Raw genomic sequence first — 18,723 nt, forward strand, 5'->3', positions numbered from 1 at the left:
AACTAAGAGTGTGCATGCCACAAATAATGATCCTGCATCCCACAACTAAAAAGACCACACACACTGCGAGGATTATCAAAGATCCTGAAAGTGGCAGCTAACACCTGGCATAGCCAAATGGATAAATATATACATAAATATTTTAAAAAGAAAGAAAGAAAATAGAAGAGCTATAAGGATCCACAGAGATCAAGTAGGTCATTACTGATGTAAAGTGAAACTAGAAATGTCAAATCAGCCAAAGCCAATAAGTAAATATTCAGCAACACCTGGATTAGAAGTCTTCTCTCTGGAGAGTGAAACCACTGCTATCTTACCTTTGCTGGACAGATGCCCATTGTCCAGCTGTGTCCTGTCCTGTCCTCCTGTCAATCCTGTCCTTTCTGTGTCCTTCTGTATTTCTGTCCTGTGATAAAGACAGAGAAAGTGTTTAAGGGTAGAAAGAAAGAGAGTATATTCATGAGCTAGCAGCACATCTCGGAGAAGGCAATGGCACCCCACTCCAGTACTTTTGCTTGGAAAATCCCATGGACAGAGGAGCCTGGTAGGTGCAGTCCATGGGGTTGATAGAGTCGGACATGACTGAGTAACTACACTTTCACTTTTCACTTTCATGCATTGGAGAAGGAAATGACAACCCACTCCAGTGTTCTTGCCTGGAGAATCCCAGGGATGGGGGAACCTGGTGGGCTGCCGTCTATGGGGTTGCACAGAGTCAGACACGACTGAAGCGACTTAGCAGCAGCAGCATATCTGTACAATGTTTTGCATTTTTTATTATCCCCTTAATTGAATCTCTTCAAATAATTCGACTTCCATTTTCAAGAGACTAACTTTGGTTAATCTGTTTTTGCAGAATCCTGAAATGTCCTACCATAGTAGAGCTCTCTCTTCCCAACGCCATCGCAAGTATCCTGTATTCTTTCTGGGTAACTGGTAGTATGTCTAGGAGAGAAATCTGAACATCACCCTTTGCTTCCCTCTGTAGCTTACCCTTCATATTCAGTTAGTTAATGTGTGTGCATGCTAAGTCGCTTCAGCTCATGTCTGATTCTTTGCGACCCCATGGACTGTAGTCTGCCAGGCTCCCCTGTCCATGAGATTCTCCAGGCAAGAATACTGGAGTGGGTTGCCATTTCCTCCTCCAAGGAATCTTCCCAACCCAGGGATCGAACCTGCATCACTTACATCTCCTGCATTGGCAGGCAGGTTCTTTACCACTAGCGCCACCTTGGAGGCCTCATTTAGTTAACAACTACTATCAATTCTCAGTTCAGTTCAGTTGCTCAGCTGTGTCTGACTCTTTGTGACCCCATGGACTGCAGCACACCAGGCTTCACTGGCCAACACCAACTCCTGGAGCTTGCTCAAACTCATGTCCATCGCATCAGTGATGCCATCCAACCATCTCATCCTCTGTCATCCCCTTCTCCTCCTGCTTTCAATCTTTCCCAGCATCAGGGTCTTTTCCAACGAGTCAGCTCTTCACCTCAGGGCCAAAGTATAGGAGTTTCAGCTTCAGCATCAGACCTTCCAATGAATATTCAGGACTGATTTCCTTTAGGATGGATTGGTTTGATCTCTTTGCTGTTCAAGGGACTCTCAAGAGTCTTCTCCAACACCACAGTTCAAAAGCATCAATTCCACCAAATAGTTATTTCTTAAAGCAACTCATCTCCATCACTATCCCTGCTCACTTAGTCCTTCCTTAGGCTATAAAGCAACTTTCAAAATGGCCTCCAAATCTCTAATTCTATCTGTATTGAATCCCTTCTATACCTTTCAGCTAGTGGGGTCATTCTAAAAGGCAAATCTAGTCACAGCTACATTAACTCCTTCAGTTCAGTTCAGTCACTCAGTCGTGTCCAACTCTTTGCAACACCATGAATCACAGCACGCCAGGCCTCCCTGTCCATCACCAACACCCAGAAGTCACTCAGACTCATGTCCATTGAGTCAGTGATGCCATCCAGCCATCTCATCCTTTGTCGTCCCCTTCTGCTCCTGCCCCCAATGCCTCCCAGCATCAGGGTCTTTTCCAATGAGTCAACTCTTCCCATAAGGTGGCCAAAGTACTGGAGCTTCAGCTTCAGCATCATTCCCTCCAAACAAATCCCAGGGCTGATCTCCTTCAGAATGGACTGGTTGGATCTCTTTGCAGTCTAAGGGACTCTCAAGAGTCTTCTCCAACACCACAGTTCAAAAGCATTAATTCTTCGGTGCTCAGCTTTCTTCACAGTCCAACTCTCACATCCATACATGACCACTGGAAAAACCATAGCCTTGACTATAGATGGACCTTTGTTGGCAAAGTAATGTCTCTGCTTTTGAATATGCTATCTAGTTTGGTCATAACTTTTCTTCCAAGGAGTAAGCATCTTTTAATTTCATGGCTGCAGTCACCATCTGCAGTGATTTTGGAGCCCAAAAAAATAAAGTCTGTCACTGTTTCCACTGTTTCCCCATCTATTTCCCATGAAGTGATGGGACCAGATGCCATGATCTTCGTTTTCTGAATGTTGAGCTTTAAGCCAACTTTTTCACTTTCCTCTTTCACTTTCATCAAGAGGCTTTTGAGTTCCTCTTCACTTTCTGCCATAAGGGTGGTGTCATCTGCATATCTGAGGTTATTGATATTTCTCCTGGCAATCTTGATTCCAACTTGTGCTTCTTCCAGCCCAGCATTTCTCACGATGTACTCTGCATATAAGTTAAATAAGCAGGGTGACAATATACAGCTTTGACGTACTCCTTTTCCTATTTGGAACCAGTCTGTTGTTTCACGTCCAGGTTTAACTGTTGCTTCCTGACCTGCATGCAAATTTCCCAAGAGGCAGCTCTGGTGGTCTGGTATTCCCATCTCTTTCAGAATTTTCCACGGTTTATTGTCATCCACACAGTCAAAGGCTTTGGCATAGTCAATAAGGCAGAAATAGATGTTTTTCTGGAACTCTCTTCCTTTTTCCATGATCCAGTGGATGCTGGCAATTTGGTCTTTGGCTTCTCTGCCTTTCCTAAAACCAGCTTGAACAACTGGAAATTCACAGTTCATGTATTGCTGAAGCCTGGCTTGGAGAATTTTGAGCATTACTTTACTCGCATGTGAGATGAGTGCAATTGTGCAGTAGTTTGAGCATTCTTTGGCATTGCCTTTCTTTGGGATTGGAATGAAAACTGACCTTTTCCAGTCCTGTGGCCACTGCTGAGTTTTCCAAATTTGCTGGCATATTGAGTGCAGCACTTTCACAGCATCATCTTTCAGGATTTGAAATAGCTCAACTGGAATTCCATCACCTCCACTAGCTTTGTTCATTGTGATGCTTTCTAAGACCCACTTGACTTCACATTCCAGGATGTCTGGCTCTAGGTCAATGATCACACCATTGTGATTATCTGGAGAAGGGAATGGCAAACCACTTCAGTATTCTTACCTTGAGAACCCCATGAACAGTATGAAAAGGCAAAATGATAGGATGCTGAAAGAGGAACTCCTCAGGTCAGTAGGTGCCCAATATGCTACTGGAGATCAGTGGAGAAATCACTCCAGAAAGAATGAAGGGATCAAGCCAAAGCAAAAACAATACCCAGCTGTGGATGTGACTGGTGATAGAAGCAAGGTCCGATGCTGTAAAGAGCAATATTGCATAGGAACCTGGAATATCAGGTCCATGAATCAAGGCAAATTGGAAGTGGTCAAACAAGAGATGGCAAGAGTGAACGTCGACATTCTAGGAATCAGCAAACTGAAATGGACTGGAATGGGTGAATTTAACTCAGATGACTACTGTGGGCAGGAATCCCTCAGAAGAAATGGAGTAGCCATCACGGTCAACAAAAGAGTCTGAAATGCAGTACTTGGATGCAATCTCAAAAACAGAATGATCTCTGTTCGCTTCCAAGGCAAACCATTCAATATCACAGTAATCCAAGTCTATGTCCTAAGCAGTAATGCTGAAGAAGCTGAAGTTGAATGGTTCTATGAAGACCTTCAAGATCTTTTAGAACTAACACCCAAAAAAGATGTCCTTTTCGTTATAGGGGACTGGAATGCAAAAGTAGGAAGTCAAGAAACACCTGGAGTAACAGGCAAATTTGGCCTTGGAATACAGAATGAAGCAGGGCAAAGACTAATAGAGTTTTGCCGAGAAAATGCACTGGTCATAGCAAATACCCTCTTCCAACAACACAAGAGAAGACTCTACACATGGACATCACCAGATGGTCAACACCAAAATCAGATTGATTATATTCTCTGCAGCCAAAGATGGAGAAGCTCTATACAGTCAGCAAAAACAAGACCAGGAACTGACTGTGGCTCAGACCATGAACTCCTTATTGACAAATTCAGACTTAAATTGAAGAAAGTAGGGAAAACCACTAGACCATTCAGGTATGACCTAAATCAAATCCCTTATGATTATACAGTGGAAGTGAGAAATAGATCTAAGGGACTAGATCTGATAGATAGAGTGCCTGATGAACTATGGACTGAGGTTTGTGACATTGTACAGGACACAGGGATCAAGACCATCCCCATGGAAAAGAAATGCAAAAAAGCAAAATGGCTCTGGGGAGGCCTTACAAATAGCTGTGAAAAGAAGAGAAGCAAAAAGCAAAGGAGAAAAGGAAAGATATAAGCATCTGAATGCAGAGTTCCAAAGAATAGCAAGAAGAGATAAGAAAGCCTTCTTCAGCGATCAATGCAAAGAAATAGAGGAAAACAACAGAATGGCAAAGACTAGGGATCTCGTCAAGAAAATTAGAGATACCAAGGGAACATTTCATGCAAAGATGGGCTCGATAAAGGACAGAAATGATATGGACCTAACAGAAGCAGAAGATATTAAGAAGAGGTGGCAAGAATACACAGAAGAACTGTACAAAAAAGATCTTCACGACCAAGATAATCATGATGGTGTGATCACTGACCTAGAGCCAGACATCCTGGAACTCCTTCAGAGACCGCCCTAAGCTTTAGGATATCAGGCCCTGTGTCATCCAGCCCTGCATGGAACTTCTCGTAAGTACCATCTTTGACTCATTTCTCTATCATTCTACTCTACAGGCTTCTCTATTACTTCAGGGTCTTAAATGTGACATGTGTTGTTCTTTTGACATATGTTGTAACTGTCAGGCTTAAAATAAATTATAATCAATGCTTAACATGATCTCTGTGAGTCTCCAGTTTTAGCTCAGTACATATTTCTTATATTCCAAAAGCGTCTTGTTCATGCTGGTATGATAGCATCCCCATAATGTAACACATAAGATGCAAAGGTTCAGACTCTTTCCTTCTCTATTGGAAGCAGCTTAAAGAAGAAATTAGGTATTCATCCTTTGATTACAAGTAACTAGCAAATGGATAATACATGATAAGTATTCAATAGCAATTGCTTGAATTAATGAAAAACAAATACATTAACAAAGACCAAAATTTGTGCTTCCAGCCTGGACACAATTAAGTACTGAATATCTTAATCAACCTTGACCTTGCTATGAACTAACAACTTCAGCCTAAGCTGCCTATGCCACATATGCCACTATGAATGTATATGCACACACACACACACACACACACACACACGATATAAATAAATATAACTAAACAGTAACATCTTTTCCAGAGTTTAGATTCCCTTCCTCTAATTGATATCACAGACCATTCTTTTCATGACAAATGACAATAGTAGTTCAAGAGGACGAGCTGCTCTAACATTAAAACTAACCCATCATAGTGTCCAACTTTACAGAGCTAATCTCTAGCTCTTCCAAAATAAAAAGCATGATAAATTAACACCTGCCAACAAAGTTATCCAAAGTGCCCAAGTAGACTGAATACAAACATTATCTGAGATATCTCCCAACTCCACACCTAACTTAAAGGGAAGAAAATATTTGGGAATGGAGCGACAGACATGATTAGGCACTTTTTCGAGACGGCATCTGGGCATAGTATTACTATAACTACAGCAGATATAAAGGCCAATTACATTAAAATATCTCCAGTTACAAGATGAAAAAAGAAAATAGAGAAACAAGTTTGCCAATGGGAGTGAAAAATTTTAGGCTGATAATTGGATTACAGAGTTCTAAGTTTTATTATAGCAATAGAATGCTATGTGGAAATGTTCACTTTTCCCATATCTCGGCTGCTGAAATGTATGCATACCAGTGATCCGATTGAAATTGCTTTGTATAGACTCCTAACTACCTATTAATCTCAACAAAAAGAAACATTAAAAAATGCCAAAAAGTCTTTAAGAATTCCAGCTGTCTCCTTTCCGCCTAGAGTAGTTTTACAATGTGCTAATGTGACCCTACTAAAAATATATAACAAACAACTGAAGCTAGAAATAAACTGCCTTTTTCTAAAAACTAATTATTTTTAAGAAATTTGTATTACCAGTTCAAGTTGTCATGATATCTTAATATATATTTTAAAAGAAAGAAAAAAAAAAGCAATATAGTCTTTCTCATGGTAAGTGGTGTTAACAGCTTGCTTCAGAGATCCTAGTTCAAGAGATTCTTGCTTGAACTTTTATGGATTGAAACCACTGTTACTGTTAGAAGCAGTATTGTGAACCAGTTTTCTTTGCCTGAATCTAAACTTTACACATATTATCTTCATAAACTAATGGAGTTACCTTTTCTACTATGCAGACTATTTTTAACATGTTTCCAGGCACTAGAACTATGGCAAATATGGAAGAATTTAAATACTGGGGAAAAGATTTCAAGTCAGAAAGATGCAGATTAGCTGACTTCACATAGAAAACTATGAAGGAAAGCTGTAACCTTAATTATGACAGTCAAGATATAATTTTTTTCATGAAACCATCAAAATTTTGTAAAAGAGGTTGGAAAGACACAGAAGAAGGGAATCCACCACCATTGGGAAGTCAGTGACCGTATTAGATTTATTTCCTGAGGATTTTTACTCCAGTATCTGTACCATTTTGTGAAGGTATTATGCTTAATATTTCACTACTAATGAATCAATCCTATGCCATTCATTTTACAACCTTTCTATAGACTAGTTGTTAAAGTCAGCTGGGGTTTCAAGAGCAAGTAATTCAGCTAGGCACAAAACAAAAGAACAGAGTGATGCAGTTTTACATAATTAAAAGTTTTACTTTTAAAAAGTAAATGAAAATCTAACTTAGTCAAACCATTTTTTTGTCCTATAACATTTCTTGTTCTATAACAATTTTACGGGCATAGCTCAAGCTGACCTTTAAAATCATATTACTATTAAGATTAAATAAGGCACTCTCTGAAATTGATGGTCATGGTATTAATATAATGTGAAATGGAATATGGAATCTACCTAAATTCATCCTTTATCAGAAGCAATACAGTATTTGGACACTAATCAGATGTGTAGGCAAGAGATTCAGTTAAATGCTATTATTAAACACAATTTACTGGAATGAAATATTTCATACCAGTAACCATTGCAAATAATGGGCAGGGATCTTTTTTGCACATTCTCTGAGCAGATCAATTTCGCTACCTTTGATACATAAATAGTATGTATTTTATAAAATATAGAGAGAATGTTTGTGATCTGCTTAGTTATTAGGCCTATTCTAAATGTTCAAGTGATATTTTTTTTTCTTTTTGGCCAATGTGAGGTCATACATTTGGCACCTACATTTAAAACTGAAATAACATGTCTATATATTTTTAAATTTTGTTATATTAGTACATCAATGGATCTCAAAAGGCCACTGACATTTAGACACCAACTGGCAGGAAGGTTAGCAAAGAATTCTCACAAATCTAATATACTTTCTTAATTATAAAACATCATCATTTTAAACAAGGTTTAGCAGTACAAACTATTTTTGGAATCATTACTTAATATTAACTGCTGTCTTAATGACTCTTCCCAAATGCAAAATGCATAAAATACATATGCATGCTTGATTTTCCATGAAAAGAGAAACTTACTAGTTATCATTAAGAATCACAACTCAAAAATAAAGTTGATTAATTACAAATGACAATGGGTGGGCAATATAGTCTAATAAAACATTCCAATAAGTAATAACATCAGCCTGGGCAACTAATTTTTGTTTTGAAACTGACCTTGAGCAGCCCAATTTTGAGTCTTTGAGCATTACCTATAAATATATACAATATTATTTAATTTCTTTGGCTTGCAGAATAGACCTAAAAATAAGAGAATATGTATTCAGTAGCACCACCTTGAGAATTTAAATTGGGAAATCTGTCAGAACTGGTTAAATGATGAATAAACCATCACAATAAAATTTTTTTAAAAATCTGAAGTATGATACTAAAAAATTTCTGAATAAATCCCCATTTAATATTTAATACTACTTTATCCTCAAAATAAATTTGAGGAACATTTCATTAATCTGAAAGAGAATTCTATAGTTGTTCCTTTAAATTTGTGGAGGAGGTCACAAATGGTGGAACTTCCCATTAAAACAGGACAAACTGAATCTTGTTTCCAAAGTTCACATATTTTTAATATTTATTCTTTAATTGAAGGATAATTTCATTACAGTATTGTGTTGGTTTCTGCCAAACATTAGCACGAATCAGCCACAGGTATACATATGTTCTCTCCCTCTTGAAACTCCCTCCCACTTCCCTCTCCAACCTCCCTCCCACTTCCCTCTCCATCCCACCTCTCTAGGTTGTTACAGAGCCCAGGTTTGAGTTCCATGAATCATTTGCAAATTCCCATTGGCTATCTATTTTACATACGGCAATGTATGTTTCCATGTTACTCTGTCCATACATCCCCCCTTCTCCTTCCCCCCTGCCCTCCAACCATGTCCATATTATTTCAAAGTGCTTAGAGATATACTAGAGCTCATCTAAGGCTCCCATTGGGCCCAGATTAAGAAATATTACTTTATAGACAACCCTAAGAGTGACAGAAAATACTTGCAAATGAAGCAATTGACAAGGGATTAATCTCCAAAATATACAAACAGCTCATGGAGCTCAATTTTTAAAAAAAATCAAAAACTGAGCAGAAGATCTAAGTAGACATTTCTCCAAAGAGAGACAAATGGCCAAAGAGATCACTATCACTAATTATCAGAGAAATGCAATCAAAACTACAATGAGGTATCACCTCACAGTGATCAAAATGACCATCACCCAAAAATATGCAAACAATAATGCTGAATAGGGTGTAGACAAATAAGACTCCTCTACACTGTTGTGGAAATGTAACTTGTTACAGCCACTATGGACAAGAGTATAGAGATTCCTTGTAAAACTAAAAACAGAACTACCATATGACACAGCAATCCCACTCCTGGGCATATACACAGAGAAAAACAGAATTCGAAAAGAAACAAGCACTCCAATGTTCATCACAACACTATTTACAATAGCCAGGACATGGCTATTGTAATAGAGGAATGGATAAAGAAGAAAAGATGTGGTGTTTGTGTATATCTATATATACACACACATGGAATACACATATATGTATATACACACAATGGAATACACATGTATATAAGGTCATTTGAAGACACATGGATGGACCTAGAGATTGTCATTCTGAGTGAAGTATGTCAGACACAAAAAGACAAATGTTATATGATATAAATTATATGTGGATTCTAAAAAAAAAAAAAAGGTACAAATGAACTTATTTACAAAACATAATTAGAGTCACAGATGTAGAAAACAAACTTTAGTTACCAGGGGATAAGGGGGGAGGAGGAATAAATTGGGAAATTGGAATTGACATATACACACCACTATGTATAAAATAAATAACTAATAAACACTTACTGTATAGCACAGAGAACTCTACTCAATACTCTGCAATAGGCTATATGGGAAAAGAATCTTTAAAAAAAAGAGTTATGTCTATATAACTGATTTTCTTTGCTGTACACCTGAAACTAACATGACATTGTAGATAAACTATACTAAAATAAAAATTTTTTTAAGAAATTATTTCACAGAAAATTAAATTCTTATGTACATTTTGTTTTTGTTTAGGTAATATTTTTACATATCATTGCATATACATTATAAAGAAAATATTGAGTAAGTGTTTACAAATAAATATACCAACAAAGGTCTGTCTAGTCAAGGCTATGGTTTTTCCAGTAGTCATGTATGGATGTGAGAGTTGGACTATAAAGAAAGCTGAGCACCAAAGAACTGATGCTTTTAAACTGTGGTGTTGAAACTGTGGTGTTGGAGAAGATGCCTGAGAGTCCCTTGGGCTGCAAGGAGATCCAACCAGTCCATCCTAAAGGAACTGAGTCCTGAATATTCATTGGAAGGAATGATGCTGAAACTGAAACTCCAATACTTTGGCCACCTGATGAGAAGAGCTAACTCATTTGAAAAGACCCTGATGCTGGGAAAGATTGAAGGCGGGAAGAGAAGGGGACGACAGAGGATGAGATGGTTGGATGGCATCACCAACTCAATGGGCACGAGTTTGAGTAAACTTTGGGAGCTGGTGATGGACAGGGACGCCTGGCATGCTGCAGTCCATGGGGTCACAAAGAGTTGGACACGACTGAGCGACTGAACTGAACTGATGCCTAAGTAACTCAACTCACTCCAGTATTAATCATCAGCGAAACTTCCATCGTGCTCCTTCCAAGTAAAGCGCAGCCTCACTCCCTGCACCACCAAACAGAGGCAATCACATTTCTTTTCTCACCAAGGTTAGTTTGGCTGATAGTAGAATTTCATATAGGTGGAAACATACAGCATGCCATTTGTTATGTATGACTTTCTCTCAGCATAATGTTTTTTAGTTTCAGTCATATTTTTCCCTGTATTAATTCACTCTTCTTTCCTACTGAGTCACGTTCCATTCAATGAATATATCAGCCATTGATGAACTCCTGAGCTGTTTACAGATTTTGATTGCGATGAATAAAACTTCTATGAATGTCCTTGTTGAATTTGTTTTGTGAATATATGCTTTCATCTCTCTTAGAAAAATACTTTAGAATTGTTAGGTGATAAGGTAGATATATATTCAGAGGTCATTTGAAATGCTATCTTATATCTTTTATAAGATAACGCAGATCATTTTGCAAAGCTGTTTGTAATATTTTTCACTCTCACCAACAACAAAGGGATCCACTTTCTTCACATCCTCTCCACTATTTATTGTGGTCAGTCTTTTTAACTTTAGCTACTTGATGAGTATGCAGCAGTGTCTCATCATGGATTTAATTTGCATTTCCTTGAAAATTAAGATTAATGAAGATGAATGTTTTTACATGCTTATTGATCATTTGCACATACCGCTAGTGAAATTCAACTTATCTGCTCATTTTTAATTGGGTTGTTTACCCTTTTATTATTCAACTGTAGGTATTTTTAGTATATCTGAACACTAATCATTTTCAGCATTGCTTTATTAATATTTTCTTTTAGCCTGTCAGATCAGATCAGATCAGTCACTCAGTCGTGTCCGACTCTTTGCGACCCCATGAATCTCAGCACGCCAGGCCTCCCTGTCCATTACCAACTCCCGGAGTTCACTCAGACTCACGTCCATCGAGTCAGTGATGCCATCCAGCCATCTCATCCTCTGTCGTCCCCTTCTCCTCTTGCCCCCAATCCCTCCCAGCATCAGAGTCTTTTCCAATGAGTCAACTCTTCGCATGAGGTGGCCAAAGTACTGGAGTTTCAGCTTTAGCATCAGTCCTTCCAAAGAAATCCCAGGGCTGATCTTCAGAATGGACTGGTTGGATCTCTTTGCAGTCCAAGGGACTCTCAAGAGTCTTCTCCAACACCACAGTTCAAAAGCCAAATCATTTTCTCAATTGTGTATTTTGATGAGAAGTTGTAAATTTTTTGAAATTCACAGAGATATTCTCCTAGTCTATTTTTAAGTTTCTTTTTTTTAAATTTTATTTTTAAACTTTACAAATTGTATTAGTTTTGCCAAATATCAAAATGAATCCACCACAGGTGTAGATCTATTCCTGAACTCTCTATTCTCTTCTATTAATTTATGTGTCCTCTCTTTTGTCAGTACCATACCCTCTTGATGGCAAAGTTTTATGATGAATCAGTGTGAGTCCTCAAACTTCATTCTTCTTTATCAAGATTATTTTACTTATTATAGTTCCTTGGTATTTTCATATAAATTTTAGAATCAGCTTGCCAAGTTCTATGAAAAAGCCTGGCTGGAATGGTGCCAAATGTATCAATCAATTAGGAAAATGTTATAATCGTTTCACCAATTTGTCTATGTAATTTTTGAAACAATAGCATTACTCAGTTGCGTCCAACTCTTTTGACCCCATGGACTGTAGCTTACCAGGCTCTTCCATCAGTCGGATTTTCCAGACAAGAACTCTGAAGTGGGTTGCCATTTCCTTCTGCAGGGGACCTTCCTAACCCAGGGTTCCAATTTGGGTCTTCGGCATTGCAAACTGTTTACCACCTGAGCCATGCTTTAAAGCAATAGAGGCAATTTGAAATGCCATTACCACAAAGGCCCAGCTTAGCATCAGCCCTCAAGGACACTTTGATCCAATCTGAATTTCGTCTTGATCTCTACTATTCTCACCTTTAATAGCATCTCTCACGACTTTTTTTTTTTTTTTTTCCTATATAGCATCAGAAGGTGAATCAAGCCTAAAACAAATCACAAGCTAGTTCTGGGATAGCTTATTGTTGAGGTTTCCCAATAGTATTTTGAAACAACCGATGACCTATGGCTGCGCTCTTTCCCCAAAATGTTCACTGGCTCTTGATAAAATTCCTTAAGAAACTAGACTGACTTTAAAAATGTTTACTATTTTATTTTTGCCATCTAATTGACAAAATTATGCTTTCTCCATTTGAGGTCTTAACTGTATTGGTCTTTCTTGCATGAACTTTAAGGAAGATTGCAGTGTGTACTCCTGAAGGTGAAGTTGAATAAGCACCTAATTTTACTTTGTTTTTAAATTTTATTTTATTTTTAAACTTTACAATATTGTATTAGTTTTGCCAAACATCAAAATGAATCCACCACAGGTATATCCGTGCTCCCCATCCTGAACCCTCCTCCCTCCTCCCTCCCCATACCCTCCCTCTGGGTTGTCCCAGTGCACCAGCCCCAAGCATCCAGTATCGTGCATTGAATCTGGACTGGTGACTCGTTTCATACATAATATTATACATGTTTCAATGCCATTCTCCCAAATCTCCCCACCCTCTCCTTCTCCCTCTTCCACAGAGTCCATAAAAAAGTTCCACTGAACTCAAGTAAAAAACTTACTATATGAACTATTTCATACCTTTGAACAAAGTCACCTTTTTAAATTATGTATGCTGAAAGAAAGAAACAACATATTTTTGAAAACAGACATTGCCTTAGAATTATCTTATTTACATATATTGGAGGTAGAGTGAACATAAATTTTTAGCTTCTCGGTGATCTGCTGCTCTTTAGGAAGTGACAAATGAACAAATGCCAAAAATGTATATCTATTGATTTAAAGATTCAGAGACACATCTCCAGCTAAACCTCCAGTTCGATATTACTTAGAGGAAAGAAAGAAGTTACGCAGCTGCTGCTATTCTAACACGTGACAAGAGGAACACAGGATTTTCAAATGCATTTGCCATTCCCCTTCAGCCATCTCTTTAAATATTCTGACACTATTTCTCACATTATCAAGTAATCAAAGGGACAACATCACACATATAGAAGATATTCATCAAGTTTTCAAATGTATTAGAGCGGTTCACCTACCAGACACTGTTAAGCCCTGAGACTAAAGTTTGGGGGAAAAAAAAAAAAAAAGGCATGCTCACTGCCACTGCCCTCATGGAGTTCTTATTATTCAAAAAGAGACACACAATAAATAAATAAATAAACAAAAGTAAACATTTGAATAACTCCCCTGAAGGAAATAGTAGTTGAGGTATAAGAAATAAGCAGGTGGGCAATTTTACATAGATTAGTCAGGGAAGAAATATTTGGGAAGAAAAATGACATATAAGCTATACCTAAAAGATGAGAAATTTCTGGCAATGAAGGTACTTTGAGAAAGTAAATTATTGTATTTTGTACTCTTATACAAAAGGATGAGGGTAGGGGACAAGAAAGTTTTTCATTAAAGCTAGCTATGAAACCCTGTGGCCTTTCTTTCAGCCACAGCCATCAATATTACCTGCATTGAACACACTGTGCTAGGTCAGTGTGAGGGAAAGTAGGTCATTTCCATTCACCTGAAGTCAGAGAGACTTGACATGGTGCTTCCAGTTCAAAAATTAGATCGTTTGAAGGTTATACAAACTGACTCCTGCTAGCAACTCAAATTAGTCTCAAGGATCCTATTCTTACCGTGCTCTTCAGTAGCTCGTGTAATGCATAGACAAAGACTGAACAGTAAAAGATGAGCTGATGATGAATCCCTTTCCATCTCTTCCAAAGAGTGATGCAAATCAAAAATCCAGAGTCACTGATCTGACTTCAGGAGTACAAAAGAATGGATTCATTTAAAAATGATAAATCTAATAACCACCATAGTAATGGGATTTTATACTTAATACACTACCAGGCTTTCATACTTTATAGAGAAATAAACTGGAGGATCATTCTCTTTGCATTTTTATTTATTTAGCTCAGAATAATGAATTTTATGTGACTGAATGTCTGCCTGTTCATATAAAAATTTTAGCCATAGAGTTATCTTGTTACAAAATTCAAGATGGCAAGATATTGAAGACAAGGAGCTGTAAAATATGCATGCACATTCTGCTTTACATTTAATATAGTCATAGCCCACAAACCCTGTTCTCTTTTAATCATGCTGGGTGTTAGATTTACCTTGAGTCCATCGTAACTCAGGTGTTTTTTTCTTAATCATGATAAAATAATGCAATGCATACAAAAATAATAAATGTCATATGTTTCAGTAATTTATAAACTCAAGCTGAGATGAGAAATTTTAAGTGGGTTTTACAATACTTGTAATTTAGTAATTTCTTGACAATATTTTGGGAACAGGAAAGAGAAAAGGGAACACATAAATTTATTAATATAACCAATTGTTCCTCTATATATAAAATCTTTTTATTCTGTCCTTTGACTCTTTCATAGGATTTAATGGTTTTAAAGACATTAAATGTTAAGCTGCCAATTCAGAAGAGGTCTTGCTTCAGGGAGAAATAATGAGAAATGTTTGAGGACCTCCAAAGATTAAGAGCCTATGATTTGGCTGATATTCTTAGGTACCTGGAAAGCTGAGAAGGTCTGTGGTGTGGATGAAAGGATTTATTAATAACTAAGGAGGGAAGGTAAAAACTCAACACTGGTCTGGCTTCCCTTATGAGATAAATGATTTTCAAGCTATAAGAATGTTCTCTTAGCAGAGAGCTACACAAAGGGCTGGCCCTGAAATTCTTTGTTACCAGTCCCTGATATTACAAGGAGCTTGTGAGAGAATGTAAGTCAACTGTATCTCTAAGCATTTTGTTCAGTTCAATTGACATTTTTCTTCCCAGTAGAAAAATCTTCCCAATGAAAGAAGCAGTGTGCTTATTTACATGGTCTAGGATCCCCATCTTACCATGAAACTGTAATCTCAATTCACAGTCTAGAGTCTGTCCACGGACCACACTTTTAATAGTCTAGAGACAATACAAGATGCTTGTGATTTAGTTTGGTGGCTACAGTTCACAAGGCCTATGAATCAGAAGAGCTCCATGTATGGACTCAACCTGTTCTACAAAGAAGTCAGTCAGCTAGTGATCATCTTTGGATCCCCTGAAGACATCATTTATAAATATCAAGAAAAGAGAAATAGAATTGTTATAACCCTGAAAGGGACAACACATAAAATGATAGGTGATTAGCAGAAGACTGATTCCCTCTCATGTTCACGGACGCACACACATACACACATACACTTACATATACACACCTCCAGGCAGGTACACACACAGCCACACACTCCCATATGCAAAGAGGCTCCAAGACTCCAAGAGACCAATTCTACCAATTTTACATCATCTGCAGCAGAAAAAGTGCATCATCTATAACAAGGTATCATTGGTGGGGTTGTTAGGTGAGGTACCAGTACATTCTTATCATGCATAGAGCCAGAGCTCAGAAGCAAAGCCCAGTTCTGGTGGCAGGAGCCCCGAGCCCTTTGCTGTATCCTCCTTTGAGCAGAAAGCAGCAGCATTCTCAGGATCTCCACCTAACCATGGTCCATGGCACAGGCGGTGATTTCAAGGCAAAAAGGCACAATGGAATAGTTGAAGACTCACTCCCAAAGCCAAGGTGGTGCTTCCCAGGTAAAGAACCCCCTGCCAATTCAGGAGACGTAAGAGACACAGGTTCGGTCCCTGGGTCAGGAAGATTCCCTGGAGAAGGCAATGGCTACTCACTCCAGTATTCTTGCCTGGAGAATCCCATGGACAGAGGAGCATGGTGGGCTACAGTCCATGGAGTCACAAAGAGTCGGACACAACTGAAGTGATTTAACAGGCATGTACGCAGAGCCAAGGTGCAACCTGATGGGATGGATGCTTTGAGGAAACCAGAAGCTCATTGAGAAGAAAAGTGGAGTTTTCCCTCACAAGAGGAAAGACAAAGGAGGTTCATAAGAAATCACAAATAGCTGACACTTGGACTGGTGGGGGTTGAGGAAGGTAACAGGTAATATGCACCCCTGCACAGAGCAGGACACATGCTCAACTTGTGGCAGTAAAACCTTTAACTTATATCACGACCTTTTCAATAGTATTTTCAAGTAATTTAACATTCTTAGGGAGAGATGTATGTTTAGTTTAGGACCAACCACAGGAGGAAGCAATTTTGACTCTTAATTTTGTGTTTCAAACTTAATTGACTGAGGTCTGATGACTTCCCTAGTTTATACCACACATTTTCCTAGATAATTTTCTTTCTTCCCTAGGCTACTCTTTGAAGCTCTGACTATATTTTCTATCAAAGGGAAATCATAAAAGAGACCCGAGAAAGAGGGTGAGTTTAAGTGTAATCAGCTTCATAAAATTGTTTCAATTTTATTATAAACAATGGCCTCTGGGAATGAGATGGATGGGTCTTACCTGGAAGAAAGCAATCAAGAATGTTCATCCAAAATAGAATTCTGTCTTACAGAATGGGATTAGTGAAGTCATCATTCAGTTCAATTATGTAAAATTCCCAATTATCGTATTAGTGACATCAATTTATTGCACAATTTTAAAAGAAATTAGATGAAAATTTTTATTTTTCTTCTCATCCTCACTTGGTTCCGATCTTCTCCCCAGTAATAAAAATGAGAGGAATGTATCCATGTACCTTAAGCCAATTAGGATCTGGTTGTTTCCTCCATATTGCCCTTAATATTTTTCCTTTTTTATGAAAGACCTGACAAAAATTACCCTGACAATTACACTGATGAGAGGGACAGATTCTGACAGAGTACTGGGGAGGAAATATTTTTCATAAACAACCTCACTCTGGCTTCCAACTCATCCCATTAGCTCTGAAGAATGAGGCAACTAATTATACAAGAGGCTGTTTCCAGAAATTCTGACATGCTATAAACCCTTTAAATATAGAGACTGACAAACTGAGTAATAAATTCTGTTTGTACTTCACATATGGCCTGTGACCATGCTGCTGAAAATTTCAAAACAATAATGTAGTAAAAATAGAGCACCAGCACAGGCATCCTCCAGGGAAAACAAAGTCAAGGATTCACAGGTATGAATGATCCAGCCATGTGTCCTTGCATTTCCTGGCGTGTCTCAGGGCGGTGGTGAGAGGTGGTGCTGCCTGGATGTTATCCTTGGAGGAGGCCTACAATGACATGTCTGCAAGAGCAGTCAAACGAGTGGTTTTGTCCATACACCTTACCACTCTGCTTTTCATTTTTGACCCATTTTACACTAAGGCTAAATAAATGAGGGCTAAAGTATATCTATATCCTATAATATCAACTACTTTTTATAAATTTGTCACTCATCATATTTGTTTTTTAATTGAAACAAATCACATTATTCACCATAAAAGCAGGACTGAACTCCTGGCTTTTATGAGCAATTTAACCAACCAACCTACTAATTAAAAAGATCCTGAGTCATACAGACACCAGTCAAAGGTTTTGCTGAAAGAACGAATGAACTGATCATAAAAAGTATTTGCTGTGTTTGGGTCACTGTTTCCTTGAAGAAAGTACTTTCTGTGGTTGTGTAGAATTCTTCATACTATAGATCATAAATGGGAATTAGCAATTTGACAATAAAAGTTGTTTTCTCAAAAAGGACCCATGTTTTGGATGAAAAGAATGATAAAAACATATTTGAGGGAAGTGGAATATTATTTTAAGTATATTTCAAAATATCAAGATGAGCCAAAAACAATTAGAACTTAAGGGGAGTCAACATTTTTGTGAACAGCTAGTGTTTCTTAGTATTTGCAGTGATCAGCTTGAATATTTTCACTCACACTCAGTGGCCATGTTGTTGCCTGTAATGTCAGAGAGCTGGGGCCCTATTATGGTTACTCAGGCAGAGACAGTGCACCCCAGAGGAAATTATAACAGTAAGTAAAAGTAATTGTATACTTGTCCAGGTCTGGCTTGGCTTTAACTGAGATCAACAGATTTATCCCTGTTTATATTATAACAGCCTCCTGTACTATGAAACTCTCTTGGTTTTTTTGTTGTTGTTTTGTTTTGTTTTTTATTTATTTTTTATTTTTTTTAAATTTTATTTTTAAACTTCACA

The 18,723-nt window shown here is 37.9% G+C and overlaps 1 long non-coding RNA gene across 1 annotated transcript in view; it reads right to left on the reverse strand.

The window, feature by feature from the left end:
* Nucleotides 1-319: 319 nt before the first annotated feature.
* Nucleotides 320-18,723, reverse strand: part of LOC133251997 (uncharacterized) — a 110,418-nt gene continuing 92,014 nt past the window's right edge. The window contains exon 3 of the long non-coding RNA XR_009737789.1: nucleotides 320-406. This is a non-coding gene — a long non-coding RNA (uncharacterized LOC133251997). The remainder of the gene's footprint in view (nucleotides 407-18,723) is intronic.

The sequence above is a fragment of the Bos javanicus genome, chromosome 7, assembly GCF_032452875.1.
Source record: "Bos javanicus breed banteng chromosome 7, ARS-OSU_banteng_1.0, whole genome shotgun sequence".
Lineage (NCBI taxonomy): Eukaryota > Metazoa > Chordata > Mammalia > Artiodactyla > Bovidae > Bos > Bos javanicus.